Below are 17,257 nucleotides of genomic sequence, written 5' to 3'. Positions count from 1 at the left end.
ATGCAAAGAGTTAAGCATGTGCCCAACTATCAGTAAATGCTGTTGTCGCTTAGTAAATGTGAGTGTTCACCCTTTATGCTTTCAGCATGGAAAAACATAGGTCACAGCAGTTTTTGTAGAGTCCAGACCTTTATTTCACTCATTTAGTTGGTAATTGAGCACTTCAATGACATAAAAATTTTACATACTAGAAAAATTTGTAATATCAACTTCATAGTGATATCACTTGCATACATGTTCAAGGTTACTCAAAGAATTAATTGCATTTCCAAGTAAGATAGTTATAACAAGATTTCTAAAATGAGACTAGATAGAAATTCTTAAAATTGCCTTGAATCTGCTGTTTGTAGTGCCTTGTGCAATAAAAAGACTTTGTGTATTTAACTTACTTTTTAAAATTTGATATGGCACCAATCTAGATGAGCTAGAAGGTTTGGTTTTCATTCTTCTCCAATGAGTAGGATGTCTGCTGACATCCAGGAGGGACTGTAAAAAGATGCAAATGAATATTTCTCTGAAATCAGATTGGTGCCAAAAATCCACTAACTGATCCTTTACAACTGCATGAAAACTGAAAGAGGTTATTCTTCCTTTTCCAAAGCTGATTCTCAGTATGCATATTGCCAGTGCTTCCCCAGAAGAATGACTTGAGCTCTGGACCTTACCTTACAGACCAGTCAGATAATTGCATAGTTACAGAAAAAATAAATATAAATTCCTGTCAGAATCCCCAGGTGTCTCATGAATGAATTTTGTATTCACTCTGCAATTTCTCAGTTCATATATTATCTGTGTGTTGTTATTCTCCATATGTGACAAATTAGAAATAGCTTTTTTTCTTGGTTTCATCTCAGGAGGTGAAAACTTATTTCTGCAAATATATCTTTTTTATAAGTTGCTCTAGGATAAAAAATTATTAGGGTATTTTCCTTAGAGACCATTGAGAATTCTCTCCTCACAAGAGAGACTACTGGGTGGCTAAGGGGAAAGAAAGTAGGACAGACCTCAGCAAGTGAGAAGTCATTATGGAAATAGATAAAAACTTTAGTTCACCTTTTCTGTTCCATCCTTACCCATGCTGAATATGATCTGGATTCCTCTGAAGAGCTTGACTGTGCTTTTTAACTTGACCTAGAACTCTCTTAAGGCAGTGTTTAAATTTAAAGGTCTTGTTAGGAAGATGTTACTGTAGCAACAGGAAAGTAGTATTTTTCAGATTTGACAAAAAGCTTCAGTGTCCTTCTTGACTGTATCTTCCAGATTTCACAGTATGAATTTTTTTCAAAGTCACATATGGTATTTGTTGGATGAATTACCAAAAAATTTTCAAGTGGTGCAAAGACAAAAAGGATGATTTCAGATAGTGATTTTTAAAAATAATCTTACCTACAGTAATACGTTGCCATTCCATTATATGAGGCTTTAAAATATTAATAAAGTGATGATTCCTGCTTTTTCATGGATCTGCTCTGTGGGTGGATCAGCTCCCCAGGCTGGTATTGGGCCTGGCAGATCTGAGGATATTCCACAGTGATGGATGGCTGGCAGCTGGGAAGGTCACACCAATGGGAGTGTTATGATCTATTGCCCCACTCTTACCTTCTTTCCCTCAGCAAATGCCACTGGTTTCTGTCACAGAATGATTTTGGTTTAATCTGATTTGATTCTTTGTATTGTTTGCCCCTTTTGACAAGAGCAAACTGAGTAAGCACAAATAGCAGCCCTGAATAATGCTTGGGTTCCCCTACAGACTGATGGGGCCAGGAGGCTGCAGTGCTGAGGGCATTCTGAAGAATGATAGAACAATTCTGATGAGGACAACGATTCTAGATGCAGGAATTCAGAAACATTCCTTAGAAGAAAAAGAAATAGATATATTCGCAGTAATCGGGAATCAAAATTTATGCTAGGATTTGCTCACCAGGCCCTGAATAAGAAATATTTCATGAGAAATGAAATTCCATGGATTTTTGCTACTGAGCTGCTAATGCAGGGCAAAGTGTGGGCAGAAAATACAGTAGTTAAATAAGTGTTTATAACTGTGTTCTGGCCAGAAGTCTCTATATTAAAGCGTTCCCACTGGGTTCCTGTAGCCATGGAAAGTATGGAGAGAAAAGCTGTGTATTTGCATTGTAAATTGGGTGTCAGTCCAGGTAAGAAAGTGTGACTAGAAAAATGTCACATCAAGGCAGAACACACAGACTATTATGGTCTGCTGAGCTGGATCTCTACCCAGCTAAGCCAGGCCTCCCCTGCATCCTTCTGCCTGTGTTTATAGGCTGGGTGGCAGTTCTGTATTCACCAGTGTGTGAGAGCTGCTGAAAACATGGACTTTGGAGTGTGCAAGTGGCATTTCAGTGTGGCCTGCAGCTAATTTCTGTGCTCTAGGTGATGGGAAGGAACAGAACTAGGATTTTTTTTACTTCTTGGGTGTGAAATAATAAAAGTGCATCTTTGTGCATGACATCTGTGTGAGAGGGAAGATTCAACTGCAAGCATGCTGAATTTTAAGAGAAAATAGCTCAGTAGGGCACTTCAAAAAATAAGTCATTGAATAAAGTAGAAAGAAGTACAGTAAGTGTGCTGATTTATCATGATCTTATATAAAATTGGTGGATATTATAACCACAGCTGAACCAATTTTTTTTCATTGCCTTGGTTTACTATCACAAATGAACAAAGGCTTAAAAAATTAGTGTGGAGACAAAAAAACCAAGGATGATAATATTAACGAGAAAGATAGTTCAGATTCAAGAAGATCTGTTATGATTTTGTAAACTTGAAGTCACAGAGTTTAAAGAAGCATAACTTTGAAGGCCTCTTTAAAGGAGGAAGGTGAAAGATTTAAAAAAAAATAAGACTTCTTTGCTCCTTTTAATAGCACTTCTAGTTATTTGAATATGCAGTTTAAAACAAAAGAGTTTCCTGGATCTCCCAGCTATCAGAACAGGTTTGTTCTAAAACAAACTCATAGGAATGTGTTTATCACTTTCTTTAAAATTAAAATTAAAATAATGAAGGAAACATTTGACTCTTCCTCAAAAATTACTACAGTGACATAAAATGGCAGTTCCTCTAAATCTCTGGCTGTTATATGTAGGTTATTTGAGCAATGATTGTGAATTTTTGCTTGAAGAGCAAGGGATCTCAAATTGCTCCCAAGTGCAGTGTGACTGTGTAGAGCTGCTGTATTAAACTTCTTGAGCCACTGGGTTTGTGTGATCATTAGGTTAAAACTCTTCAGTGTAGTACAGATACTAAAGTTATGTTTTACATGACCCAACAGAACAAGGAAATACATTATATTTTGAGATGGTTTTGCCTGGATAGTTTTTGTGGTTTTTTGCTTTCATTCCTTAATTGTAGCAGAGAGTATTCCTTAAAGAGGTTTTAGTTTTATCTGCTCAACATGTGGAATTTTTTCTTTATAGGAGCCTCTCATGTTTTAACATTTGTTTTTGCTCCATCTCAGGGCAAAAATAAAATAGAAAATTAAAGTGTATTAATGGAATAAACCACTTTAAAATATTATTTTGCAGAAGGTAAAATACTGAAATATTTTAAAATTTGGGGGTTTTATGTTAACACTGAACCTTTTCAGCCTGAACAGAAAGGTTTGTCAGCCCAAGGGCAGAGTGAAGGATTTGCCAGTCCTCATCCTGGAAGTTGTACCCTCAAATCTTGTGTGTCCATGATGGGCAGGAGAACCCAATCTGGGCACTGGGCCAGGCTCCCCTGCTCACCTGATCCAGGAGGCCACGCTCTGGAAGGGGCATTTAAAATACCCAAAAGTCACAAAATCAGAATAGAATCACAGAATGGTTTGGGTTGAAAGAGACATTTTAAAGGTCACCTGGTCCAATCCCCCTGCAATGAGCAGGGACATCTTCAACCATATCAGGTTGCTCAGAGTCCCATCCAACTTCTTTCTTTTATCTAAAGTCCCACCATTCATATCTGGCACAGATGCATTGTAGTGTTAAATTTACTTCAAATTAAATATTTTTATTCTATTATTTTTTCATTAGAACTATCTTGTAGATCCTCAATTTTCTGAAAACTACATTTTTCTTTGAAAGATCTGTTGACAGTCTCCATGAGCTTTGGTTTATTTAAGGATCAGAATGTTCAGAGAAGTCAATTGCTTTTGTTAAAAATCCCAAACAACCCAAACTAAAGCAATCTTTTGATTTTTCTTACACAAGAGCAGAATTTGACTGAAATTTTCTTGAAAATGGTGGGGGCTTTTTTACTTCTGCTTCTTGAGGTGTCTGCCACCTGGTCTAGTTTTTTATTAATACCAGGAAAAGAAATCTTTTACAAAATATCACAAAATGTGTAGATGTTCTCTAGTGAGAATTACAGCAAAATGGGTTCTGCACAATTTTTCACTTATTTTCTAATCCCAGACAGCCTGGAAGCTACACCTATTGACAAACCTCATGAGAAATAGCAACGTGTACCAGATTCCTTTTAACTCCAGCAATTTAGTACTCTCTCAGAAATGACTGTGTTATATTAGATATTTTAAAAACTGGGCTTTTTTTTTTTTCTCAAATTGCTTTTGATAAGAAACATTTCCACTTTTTTTTTCTTTTGAGAAAGCTTGCAGGATTGTTAGTTGTGTGGTGTGGGATTTATCTCACATCAGATCTCTGCAGCTGAGTCAGCCACTGTGTCCCATTTATAGTCACTGAAGGGGAAGAGGCACTCATGGGACACATTTGATCTGACCTATTTTACGTGTCTGCGTCAGGAGGAGATGAGTGCTACTCCAGGAACATTTGGCAAACTGGCTTCAATTCCTTCAACTGCAGAAGCAGCAAAGTGTGAGCAAAGGCTGTATTAGAGAAATGTAGAGGAGTATGAGCTCCCATCCAAACTTTCTGAAATATCTCCATGAATTTTTTAAACTTCAGATCTCCATCTTAACTTCAAATGGGATAGTTTCCAAATCATTTGTCTTAAGAGTGCTTTGGAGTGCTAAGGTTTGTAATATTTAATGGTGCCTTTGTTACACTTAAAAAGATTTCACATAGCAGGTAATTACATTCTCATGCAAAGTTTTTAAAACTAAGAGAACCACAGTAACAGGAACTCTGTAAAAGCATAGCACTGTCTTCTATCTCTTGAAGCACATTTTGGCTCTACAGTAATGGAATATATTGTGACTTGGGATTGAATGATATTTTTGAAAAGTCAATTATTTTGACTTTTTTTAAAAGTAATCTTCTTGTTTGTAAATAAATTCTTAGTTTGAAATAAGCAATGAAAACATAATAAGCAATAAGCAGTTATGAACTTTAAACTGAAAAGATGCAGTTAAATTCCAGTTTGTTTCTAAGCTGAAAAATTTTTTGGCCATGATATATAATCATGTAAATGCACCAGCACAGACACACTTGGCTGCAAATACATTCCTTCCTTCTTCTTCTACAGTATAACAAGTTTCATAATTTGTGATGATTATTTACTTTATAATGCTTTGCTCATGTTCAACATAGTTTGGTTTTTTTCCCAGTACTAACTTATCTTGGGTTATTGTAAAAAGTTCAGAGATATGTTTTAGGGATTTTTCTTTCACCTGTGCTTATTAGAAAATAATCCTGTCTTAAATCTAATGTAGACTGCTTAGTATATAGAGATACTGCATTTTTTCCCAATATCTAGAGTGAACTATATAGTACTTATTTATTTTATGTTGCCACCTAATGTGTTGGAAATTTTAAAGCTCTTTGAAAAGATGCACTTCCAGCCTGAAGGGCTTGACAAATTAGGTAGGATGTATAATTAATGCAAGGACTTAGAGGTTGCATAAATTAATAGTAGTGTAAAGATGATTAACAATATGCTGGTTCTGTTAACTTAATTTGACAGTGAATCCTTTTCTGTACTGTAGTAAGAAGAAAAATATTTAACTCTTTGAAGAAAGAGCAATATTGTAGTCACTGTGGCTGAAAATCCACCTGCAGCAGGCCTGAGGGGCTGAAAAGTCCATGGATATGGGTAAGGAAGGATTGAGAACTGGTCACACTCAGGGACATCTGTGCTGGCCCATGACAGCCCTGAGGGACTGGGTTTTAAGATGAGCATTAATGCATAGAGGAGAAGCTCTAACTCGGTTCAGAAAGGGAACTCCAAATGTATTAACAGAAAGGCAACAGCAAATGAGAGTAAAATGAGTTGGAGGACTCAAGTTGTTTGACTGGAGAGGTGGGGGTGATGGGAGAAGAGAGAAATATTAGGAAGCAGATTATGAAGGGCTTTGAATGTCAAGTGGCCATACAACAGGATTTGATTCCTGTTTCCTGTTATGTGACATTAGGCAAATCATGACATTTCTCTGGTTTTTATGAGTTGAAAATGTGGGTAATACTTGCATACCAAGTAGCAAACTGTGGTGGCAGCTCTGCTCTTGGTGCAATGTAAATGAGATATTTAATTTACTAATTTAAAAATTCCTAAATGAACTCGGTGATGTAAAAGCATTAGATTCACACTTTCCTTGAACTTACTTTTTGTAGTACTCATTAACATATTTTTCTGTAATCAAGATTTCTGCAGAGCTTGATTTCTGTATACAAAGCTTTTTATTTATGGAAAGCAAGTGTCTACAAGGTGATTTTCTTTCTAATCTGTAGCCATATTGAATAGCTAATGAGGACGTGTCCTTCTCTTTGTACTTCATGATCCTAAGATTTTTTTTTAAATATATAGGTAGGAGATTATACTGTGTCACTAACTGTTAAATTTAGTGTCCCTATTCATTATATAAGAGAAACATGTGCAATACCATTGCCAGCTGCAGAAGCAATCCGTGCTTGTATTGATTTTATTCTCCAAATAAGAACTTACCACATAAGATATGCTCAGAGTGGTACAGTTTGTAAAAGCAAAATACAGTACTGCAGAGAAACTACAGTGTTCTGGAGGGAATACTTGGTGTTACACAGGTATTCATTTTCTTGAAGGTTAAAAAATACTAAGAATTGAATCTGTTTGAAGTTCAAGAATTGTTGTTATATCCTTATGATCTCACACAATATTATCTGTAAGAATGCCTGTCTTCCATGTCCAGCTGGCTATGGTACCATGTCTCATGCTGGTAGATGATGACCAAAGCTGGATTTTACATCCTTCCACTGCCTCTCATCTGGATTTCAGTAGGATAATACACTGTGGTTTAAAGTCACCCTTCTTAGTAAAGGGTTTCTAATCCAGAAAAAGGCACTGGGTGCATTCAGCAGCACAGGCAGAGGTGAGCTGGATTCTGTTTTGAGCACTGGTTTCCTACAGATCAAGCTCAAAGCCTCCACCCTTGTGTGTAAGAATACCATTGGAACTGAAATGGCAAGACTGAGAGAAATTCACACAGAAAGAGAGCATTAGAGAGAAAACTTCATAAAGTTACATATTAGTCATGTCAATTGCACATGTCAATGCACTGGAAAACAGTTGGATATGACAGCAATCCAAAAACACATAATGACAAGAAGTTCTTTATAAAAATACCATGGAGCTCACTTTTAAAGATGGTAATAATTTTATTGACATTTGAGAAAACTTATCTTTTCTGAAGTTACCATTTTATGCAAAATGATTGAGAGATCTGGAGAAAACCTATATCTGAATGAGTCATTTTGTGGGCTGTTGAGTCAGTTGGTAGCTTAGGTAAATTAAAATGAAAATAGGCTTTCTTTCTGTTGGTATTTGGATGTTTCCCTCATCTGCAGTAAGTAAACAATTTGCTGCTAATATCACTTGTATTTTTATTGAAATTATACTTTTGATTATGACTGGGGAAGCAAAGTGCTTCCCACTGTAGGTTAAGACAAACTTCATGACCACTTTGGGAATCTGAACATACATAAGTTGATGGGACCTGATGAGATGCATCCCAGAGTCCTGAGGGATTTGGGTGGTGTAGTTGCCAAGCCACTCTTTGTGATATTTGAAGAGTCATGGCAGTCAGGTGAAGTCTCAGGGGACTGGAAAAAGGGAAATGTTGCACCCATGTTAAAAAAGGGTAAAAGGACCCTGGCAATTCTTAACCTGTGCCAGGGAAGATCATGGAGCAGATCCTCCTAGCAGATGTGCTAAGGCACATGGGGAGGTGATTTGACATAACCAGCATGGCTTTGCCAAGGGCAAGTCCTGCTTGACCAATCTAGTGGCCTTTAATGATGGGGTGACTCCATCAGTGGGCAAGGGAAGGGCTGCAGATGTCATTCATCTGAACTTCCATAAAGCCTTTGACAGAGGCCCTCACAACACCTTTCCCTCTAAACTGGAGAGAGAAGGATTTCTCTCTCCAGTGATGTGTGGACTGTCCAGTGAGTAGGGAGTTGGTTGGATGGTTGCATCCAGAGGGTAGTGGTCAGTGATTGAGATCCTGATGGACATAGGTGACAAGCAGTGCCCTCAGGGGTCTCTACTGATCAGTGTTATTTGATGTCTTCACCAATGCCACAGACAGTGAGACTGAGAGCATCCTCAGCACATTTACAGATGGCACCAAGCTGAGTGGTGTGCTTGGCTGCCTGAGGGATGGGATCCATCCAGAGGCACCAGGACAAGCTCAAGAAGTGGCCCATGGGAATCTCATGAGGTTTAATAAGATCAAGTGCGAGGTGCTGCACCTGTTCTGAGGCAACCCCTGTTATCAACACAGGCTGTGGGATGAACAGATTGAGAACAGCCCTGGCCAGAAGGATTTGGGGGTGCTGGTGGGTGAGAGGCTGGACATGACCCAGCCATGGCACTCACAGCCCAGAGACCCAGATGTGTCCTGGGCTGCATCCAAAACCCCTGGGCAGCAGGGCAGGGAGGAGATTCTGTCCTTTTCCACTCTGGTGAGACCCCACCTGCAGCGCTGCATCCAGCTCTGGGTCCCCAGATAAGAAGAACATAGAACTGTTTGAGGGAGTCCAGAGAACCAAAAAGATCTTCAGAGGGCTGAAACAGCTCTCCTATGAGGAAAGGCTGAGAAAGTTGGAAGTGCTCAGCTTTGGGGTGACTTTGTAGTGGCCTTCCAGTACCTGAAGCAGAGCCTGTAAGAAAGCTGGAGAGGGACTTTTTACGAGGTCATGTAGTGAAAGCAGAAGGGGGAATGGCCTCAAGATGAAGAAGGGAAGATTGAGATTAGATATTAGGAAAAAATTCTTTACTATCAGGGTGGTGAGACAAGGATCAGGTTGTCCAGAGAAGTTGTGGATGTCCTATCCCTGGAAGTCTTCAAGGCCAGGCTGGATAGGACTTTGAGCAAGCTGATTTAGGGAAAGGTGTCCCTGCCCACAGCAGGGAGGTTGAAACTGGGTGATTTTTAAGGTCCCTTCCCACCCAAACCATTCAATTATTCTGTGATTCTATGACCCAAAACATATTTATAATGTCACTGTAATCTCTATTTACACAAAAAGGTGATTTTGAAACATGGAGATTTGGACTCAGAAGACTTTGGGGAGTTTACTTGGCAGCTTTGTAGTTCTTGGTAAAGGAAAAACTTAACTAAACTTGTAAAGAAAAAAGTTGTAATAAGTGGTGAAAAATTTAACCTGAAACAATAAATTACTGCTAAAAGATGAGGGTTTTTAAATCACTGGGATGATAAGCCATCAAAATTATTCAAATGGGGCATACAATACAATACTTTAATTCAAAGAGAAATTGTGGACTAATTGCAGTGACCACCTGATGATGGTGATGACATTCTCTGATGTTTTCAATGTAGAATGTGCTCACCATGGTCTTTTCTGACCTTGAAATCTATCAGTCACTCTCATATGACAGAGTGTGTTACTGTGATGCTGTACAGATTTTTTTCTTCCTCACTGTTCCTCTACTGTCCACACAGTGTGAATGGTAGTACCTATTAATTCTGGAGTAAAAGGGTTTTATGGTGGTTTTGTTATTAAAAGAAAGCAATTTTTAATTATGTCAAATTATAAGGTCTAAGAAAATCTTGTCCATTTTATCAGAATACAAAGACAAAAATGCTTATCAGCTCAAGTTAAAATCTCATTTGATTGCAAAGTGTTGTTTTAGTGAATGCATTTTGTAATGGGTTGACTGTAGAAGTTGATGTGGATGGTAATTTTGTATTCATCCTTTTGTCATTTATGGCTTGTAGTCATATAAGAAAGCATAGCTAAATCTTTCTTATTATTTTTGTACCAACTGCAGAAGGAAACGATGGAGGTTCTTATATATAATAACAGAAATGAAGTGGAAAGTATTTTTTTACCTTTTGTACTATTTAAAAATTGATTTTGAAGACTTGCTTGTGAAACACTGAAGTACTCAAGGAACAAAATCAAATCCCTGAATAGTAAACCAGAGAAATTATTTCTTAAATAAACTGCCATAAGACATTTTTCTAGTATTTGCTTTTCATCTGGGCAAGTCTTGGAAAAAGATTTCATTTTTCCAAGGACAACTTTGCCCTTGAGAACAGAGGTTTTCAGCTCCAGCAGAACTTTATGAGGTTACTAAGCATTTTATTGTTGTTCTGTCTTAGTAATGTAGTGGCATTTCTAGTGGAGTTTCAACAGAACAAAACTAGTCTGAGTTATTTACTCTCAAGATAGTACTCAAGTGAGAGCATCTAGTTGTTTTATGTTGAAAATCAGAATGAATGAGCAGCACCTTGTAGCCCCCTATGACGTGTCGCTTGTAGTGCTCAGTCTAAGCTGATCTATTTTGGGCTAGTGAAATCCTCCATGGGTGGCAATTTTCCATGGATGTGTGTGTATGTACATGTATATATTATTAATATCAAATCAGGCCCAGAGTTCTAATGCTTTCATGCTCAGCAGTGCTCACTGCTACTCACTGTCCTTAGATACTGCTTTACAGACACCTCCACACTGAATTCTTCTTCAGAGCTCTGCTTGCAAATCGCCACCAGCATTACAAAGCATCAGAGCTACCTCTGGATTCTTCTGCACTTTTCTGTCAAGTTCCCTTTGCAGTGTTTGAGGTCAGACAGTCCAAATCAGTCCAGCTGATTTTATGGTTGCTATGAAGGAGATTACACAGAGAAAAATCTGACTAATCTGAATTTAAAATATAGCAATAATAGCTTTTGACCCCAAAGCACTGTATGAATTTTTATTCTTTTGATAGAAAAGGGGTTATTATTGGTTTTGGCCTGATATTTTGCTGCAGTGCAGCTTTCTATGCCTTCTTCAGCTGTTTCTGTGGTGTTTCTCACAGAAGAAAGAGAATGAGAGAATGAGTCCTGTGACTTCAGGTCAGTACAGGATCATGCCCCAGTGGGCACTGTACCACTGGCTCACACAGAGCTTCAGCCTTCTCACTCACTGCCAAACTCTACATCAAAGAGAAGGAAGGCAGCAGGTGTTCCCCATATTGCAGGGGCAGTAATGTATCTGAGCTTCTGTCTGCTCACATTCTGCAACTGCTGCAGAGATTTTTAGGGAGCAAGAAGAGGCTGAAATGCAGTCATCTTTCAGAAATGAACAGAAAGTTTTTCAGACAGTGCTTTGTCTGCTGATTCTTTTTTTATGATTAGACAATAAACTTTTATTATTTTTAAAAATGACTCGTTATGACTCACCCCCTGCTGCTGGCCTTAAGTTTCATACAAATTACTTGAAAAATAACTGGTAGGCAATATAGTAATAGCAAAAAAAAAAATGGCCATGACCACAGAAGCATGAAAGGATCACCTGCCTTAGCTTGTTTAAAATAGAATCTTATATGTTAAAACAAAAGCATACCTAGGAAAAAATAAACTGTGTTATTAAAAACATTTTCCTTGAAAATGCAGGTGTTGCAGAGATAAATGGAATGTGAGTCATTAGGAGTTGTGGTCTGATTGACACTCAGCTCATGTTGTGTTTGCAAAAATAAATTACACACTTTTCACTAGCACTAACCTTAAAATTTTCTGTTGAGAGCAGGAGCAATTGTAGCTTGGATAATAAAGCTGGAGATATAAAATAATTTCACTGTATTTTGCTTCCATTTTATGGTGTAGAAATTTGTGTAACTTAAAATGTCAATAAGGAGATAAATTGCTGGCTTTCATTGTGAAAAAATAATAGTATTATTTTCTTATGCCAAAAGCTACAGCAGGTATCTGGTAAAAAGTAAGGGAAGAGCAGCTATTTTGAAGCAGCAGAGGTTTCTTTTATTCCATATTCTTGCAGGTATTTTTTCTAGTTATTCAAATTTTTATGTTATAGCTGTTAAAGTAATGAAGCTACTGATATATTTCTGTCCTTTCAAATGATTAGAGCTAAGTGTCATAGTTAGGAGGTGCTTCCAAACAGTGTGCTGTGCTAGCACATTGTCCTGAAGAAAGGCACGTCCTTACAGAGCCAGGCCTAATGTATGGGCAGCTCCAGCTGGGCTGAGCTCATGGTGCAAAAGTGTCACAGCTGCTTTGCCAAGTGACAGGAAACAAAAGAGAGCCAGGAAATGTTTGGGCAGTGAAGGCAGCAAAGAGAGAATATATTCAGTGAATATATTCACTGAATTCTATATTCCCTGAATTCTAAGGAAGGCTGTTGCTGATAAGTGCATGACTGGGGCTGCAGGGAATGCTGTTGTGTGGCTGGTGACAAGGAGGACAGCTCTTGGTGATGGCCCCATGTCACCCAAATACTGACCTGCCTCTGCTACTCTTGGTCAGACAACTTGCTGGTTGTTTTATGGGGAAGATTGTTTATTTCACCTAGTAAGACTGATTCTTTAGTTCATTTTATAATATTTATTTTATTAAATTTTCCCAGCAGCATTAGAAATACCAATATTTAGGAATGATTGCATGCCTTTTTGAGGTTATGTTTTAGAAACTATCACACATCTCAGAGTACTTGGTGCAACACAGGCTTATGAAGCCAGATTTACTGGTAAGATGTGTTGATTCTGGATCTGAAAGTTACTGAAAAGAGTGAGGGAATTGCTTTGGTGGGAGTGGGATGATTCAGGAGTTGGGAGATTTCCCCTCAGAATCATGGGGTAGTTTTACTGAAATTTTTGCTGTGATGCAGAGCACTCTCAGAGCTCACCAAATGAAGGCTAAAAACACTATGGAGAGCAGTTTGGTGTAGGAAAAGAGAGAAAAGGAATTTTTTTAAAACATGTGAATTATGGAAAACCTAAATTATAAAGCACATATGTATATGTGTGGTTCTATCTATATAGTTATGGACATTTGAAAACTTTCCTTGTCTATTGGTTTAGTCAACACTAGTGAATTAAATCCAAATTCTTACAAGATTTGTTTACCTACTTCCAGAATAGAATGACCCTTGTGATGGAAAGCCTATGTTCTTGACAGAGGTGCCACTTATTTCTAGAGGAGACATTTCTGCTTCTGGTAGTCAAAATTTGAGTGACTTAACACCATTTAAAGTTATATCACTTTATTTAGAACATGAAATCACTGGAGATACAAAGTAAAATGTGAGAGTGAGACACTGTTCGAGTAGAATCCATAAATTTGAGATATAGAATTGCTTTAACTGAAGCATAGTAAAAGGCAGCGTGGCCAGAACAACATAAATTGCTGGGGACTGATTTGTGACAAATTTATGTCACCCTGAAATCAAATTGTTTGATTTTTAAACCTGCTTTGTTAGATGCACTTTGAGGAAAAAATGCAAACATTTTACAAGTAAGAACAAAAAGAAATTAAGAGCTGGACTATCAAGAAGCTTTAGGCATAATTTCCAAAAGAGTAAAGATGGTAAAGATGCTGCTTTCTGCTTCTCTCACCAGACTCTTCAGCTGATCTATTTCATTCTGAGGTCTAAAGATACTCAAAGCTGGGCTGGTCCTCTTGAATCTGTTCCTGTGGTCTGCATGAACCAACCAGGGTTTAACCAGGGGAACTGCTGCTGGTTTGGGTTCTCAGTGGAAACTGGGCTGCAGGTCTTTTGTCTCAGTGAGGCTGCAAGAACATTTTTTCTCAAAATCCTCACATCTTCTTTGTAGACCTCACTGCTAAGGTGCAGCATAGCAGAAAACCCCAACCAGATTGTGATTTCTCCATCAGGACTCTTTGCAATGTTCTGAAATTACTGAACTAGAGCTGGTCTCGTGGAGCTGAGATTGGCTTGAAATAATATCTTTGGTCAATCAATCTTCAGTGAAGCAATTTGCTAGATCTAGTACTTAAAAACAAGGTGGAGACTGTTAATTTGTTTTTGTTTTTTAATTTTTTTTTACTTTTAAATTGAGGAATAAATCCATGCTTTTAATTCAGGCAGAAATTCTGCCATGCAGCACTACAATGAGATTCTAGGAGTATGGCATAGGAGTACTACTCATCTGAGACAGGAGCAGCTCATTTGTTTCCAGGAAGGAGAACTACAAGCAGCTATCATTACTAGAAGCAGATATTTCCATTTTTTCCCAGTAGTAGCAGTACCTATTTTTAATTGCTGATAGTTAACAACTCCATGGGAAAAGGAAAAACCTTTAGCTAGTAATTACAGCCTCTTCTCACCCTTCAGTCCTGGAGGATCCTGTCCTCTGCTAACAATTACGAAATCTGGCACTCCTGGATCAGGCTACATATTAGGTTAAACCCAAATAGCTGTCAAGGAGGGGAGCTATCATACCCAAGACAGGCCACCAAAGGAGGGCTGCATTTCCAAAAAGTTTAAGAATTGCTGCTTTATGCAGTCCTAGAGGCACAGATTGGAATGAGCTGTCAAATATGATTTTTCACAGAGTATTGTTGAGTTTATATAATGAGGAGGAATCTACCTGCAGAACAGGATGAAGAAAGAGAAGATTAAAAGAGACATTGAGCTCCACTGGCTGATCTACAGGACTGTAAGAAAAAAGCTGAATGAGATTTTTATACTTCGATGGAAACTCTGTATCTATTTATTTTACAGGCTGGAATAGTAAATGTCTGAGGCTTTAGTTTGAGTTGTTTTTTCTTTTCTTTTTCCAAAACTTTTTATGATAAAGGGATTAACTCAATAAAGGGTTATTTTAGGTGGCCTTACAGAACAAATTCCACCTTCTGCAGATAGATGCAATTCTTTGATGAGCTGGTAATGTGGACATATCAATTTGAGGGTGATGTCTAAGACTAAGTACGCATATTTGGTTTATAATAGATTTAATATAGAGCAAGAATTTAATTGTATGAGAGTAGTATATACATTTTTCCCCAAGAAATAGAGCTCTTTTGGCTTCCAAGCAAGATTTTGCTACTCTTACAAATCCACATTCATGCTTAGCTGCCATGTTAATAGTGATTTACCATCCCTGGCTCCAACAGATGTCAATTTTCCAAGTGTAAGCAGCTCAGAAGGAGACACATATGAAGGAGACAAATAGATGTACTGAGCCTGGCTGGAGCAGTTATATCAGGTTGACTGATTCATGAACACATACTGGAAGAATTTAATATGAGGCAGTCTGAATCAGTCATTTGTGAGAGATGACACATGTGGCCAGAAACACCTTAGTGGCTGAGGTCTGAACATGGTGTTTCTGACCATCTGAAGGTGTTGTAATAAATGTCAGTGATAGGCTGTGTTTCATTTCTGCTGCATATCTTTGTTCAGGCAGTGTGTACTTGTCAATTGTTCTGATTTGTATAAAATTGTAAGCGGCCATGTAAAATTTGGTTTCCTCTGCCTTCCTCTTCCTACAAGAAACACACTCATAATTCAAATATTTCCTTTCATCTTGGAGTGAGGGACATGGATGAAATGTAGAAAGCCAGAACTGGCAGTTTGGATTATCCATTCTCTCTTGCTTAAGGAAGGAAATCTTTAGATGGATTTTGATACAGCTTTATGTGTTGATTTTTTCTTTTAAGAATAGAAAAAAGGTGCAAAATACAGCTTGTTGAGGTGTGAGACCTAATACAAAAGCAATGTGAGACAGACTTCTTTGCACAGAATTTAGATTCCCACTTGAAAGGCTGAAATACCCAGAAATTCTCCTGTGATTTAGTTGTAACTAGCTGGCAGATGTTGAATAATCTCAGGAGCTGTCTTTGTTGCTATTCCATAGTAAATATGTAGCAGACGGACTGTTTATAATCTCTGTAATATGGGATTTGTCAGTCTTCCTTTATTACCTGTAAAATGGATTAGGAGAGCAGTAAGATTGGACTGGTTCTCTAAGGAATGTAAGAGAGTTAAATGTCCATCCTTATTGGGGATTTTAATGAAAAATATGTCTTTAGTGATTATATTAAAAATAGCAAGACTACTGTCTCTGCTTCAGCCTTCTCTATTTCTCCTCATCCAACTAGATCTTAGTACTCTCACAATACCACCCTCTCTAAAATGACTGGGAAATTACATTTATCTTTGGACAGAAAGTGCTGAGCATCTTATAAAGCCAGTTTATGATTTAATGACTGTTCTCAGTGATGCAGTAGTAATGAAGATGCAGATCTGGATGGGCAGATAGAAAAGGTTTATTTTTCCACAGATGTAGGTTTTTCCATCTCTTATCTTTACATGTTTTTTTTTGTTTCAGGCTTTATTAGCAGTGAGTTGAAAAGATCAACATTGACATACGTGACGTGTCTGTGATCCCAAGCTGGAAACCATTTCCAGCTTCTTTGCTGGGGAAGCACAGCACTGTTCAGCTGAAAAAAGCCCTTCAAATATGTCCACTCAAATATGAAGCAGCAGTTGCATGAGAAAAGTGTGCATTTTAATGAATTGATTTTCAAACATCACATAGCAACTGAGAAAAACCACACAATTTAAAGTGAGAAAGAAAAGCTAAACTACAAAGAGCCATTAGGCTTGTCTGATCCATTAAAATGTACATATTGTGTTGGACTAAAGTGTATACAAGTGAAAAAAATGAATGCAGTAAAAACAACCCAATAGACCAGTGTGGATAAATCACATAGTTAATTATAAAAGATATTCAAGATTCAAGGTTTAATTTAATCAGTGTGAATAAATCATCCTGCAGTTCTCCTTTGGAATCCAAAACAGTTTGTCTTTCTTACCCACTACTGCTAATTTGAAAAAATGCTTTCATGAGTTAATTTATATTAACTCATGGAGTTAATATATGGCTTAGTAAGAGAACAGAAGATAATAAAATCATTTATTAGAATTAGTATAATCTGTTTTGCTCTTGAAATAGAGAGTTCACAGTGAAACACCAGAGTAAAACCAGCGTTAAGATTGCCATGCAAGTGAGGACAGCCTGTTTTTCTGAAGAGATATTCACAGATCCATTTCTTCCAAGGTAGCAGCTCAATCCTGCTGCTGGCCCATTGCTGCAGCAG

The 17,257-nt window shown here is 37.7% G+C and overlaps 1 protein-coding gene across 1 annotated transcript in view; it reads left to right on the top strand.

Annotated features, from left to right (window-relative positions):
- PTPRN2 (protein tyrosine phosphatase receptor type N2) overlaps window positions 1-17,257 on the top strand; it is a 635,649-nt gene that overhangs the window by 12,470 nt on the left and 605,922 nt on the right. The gene's annotated exons all lie outside the window — the stretch shown is intronic.

Source organism: Agelaius phoeniceus, chromosome 1, assembly GCF_051311805.1.
Source record: "Agelaius phoeniceus isolate bAgePho1 chromosome 1, bAgePho1.hap1, whole genome shotgun sequence".
NCBI lineage: Eukaryota > Metazoa > Chordata > Aves > Passeriformes > Icteridae > Agelaius > Agelaius phoeniceus.
The sequence above is the reverse complement of the archived record's forward strand: the minus strand, read 5'-3'. Positions and strand labels throughout refer to the sequence as shown.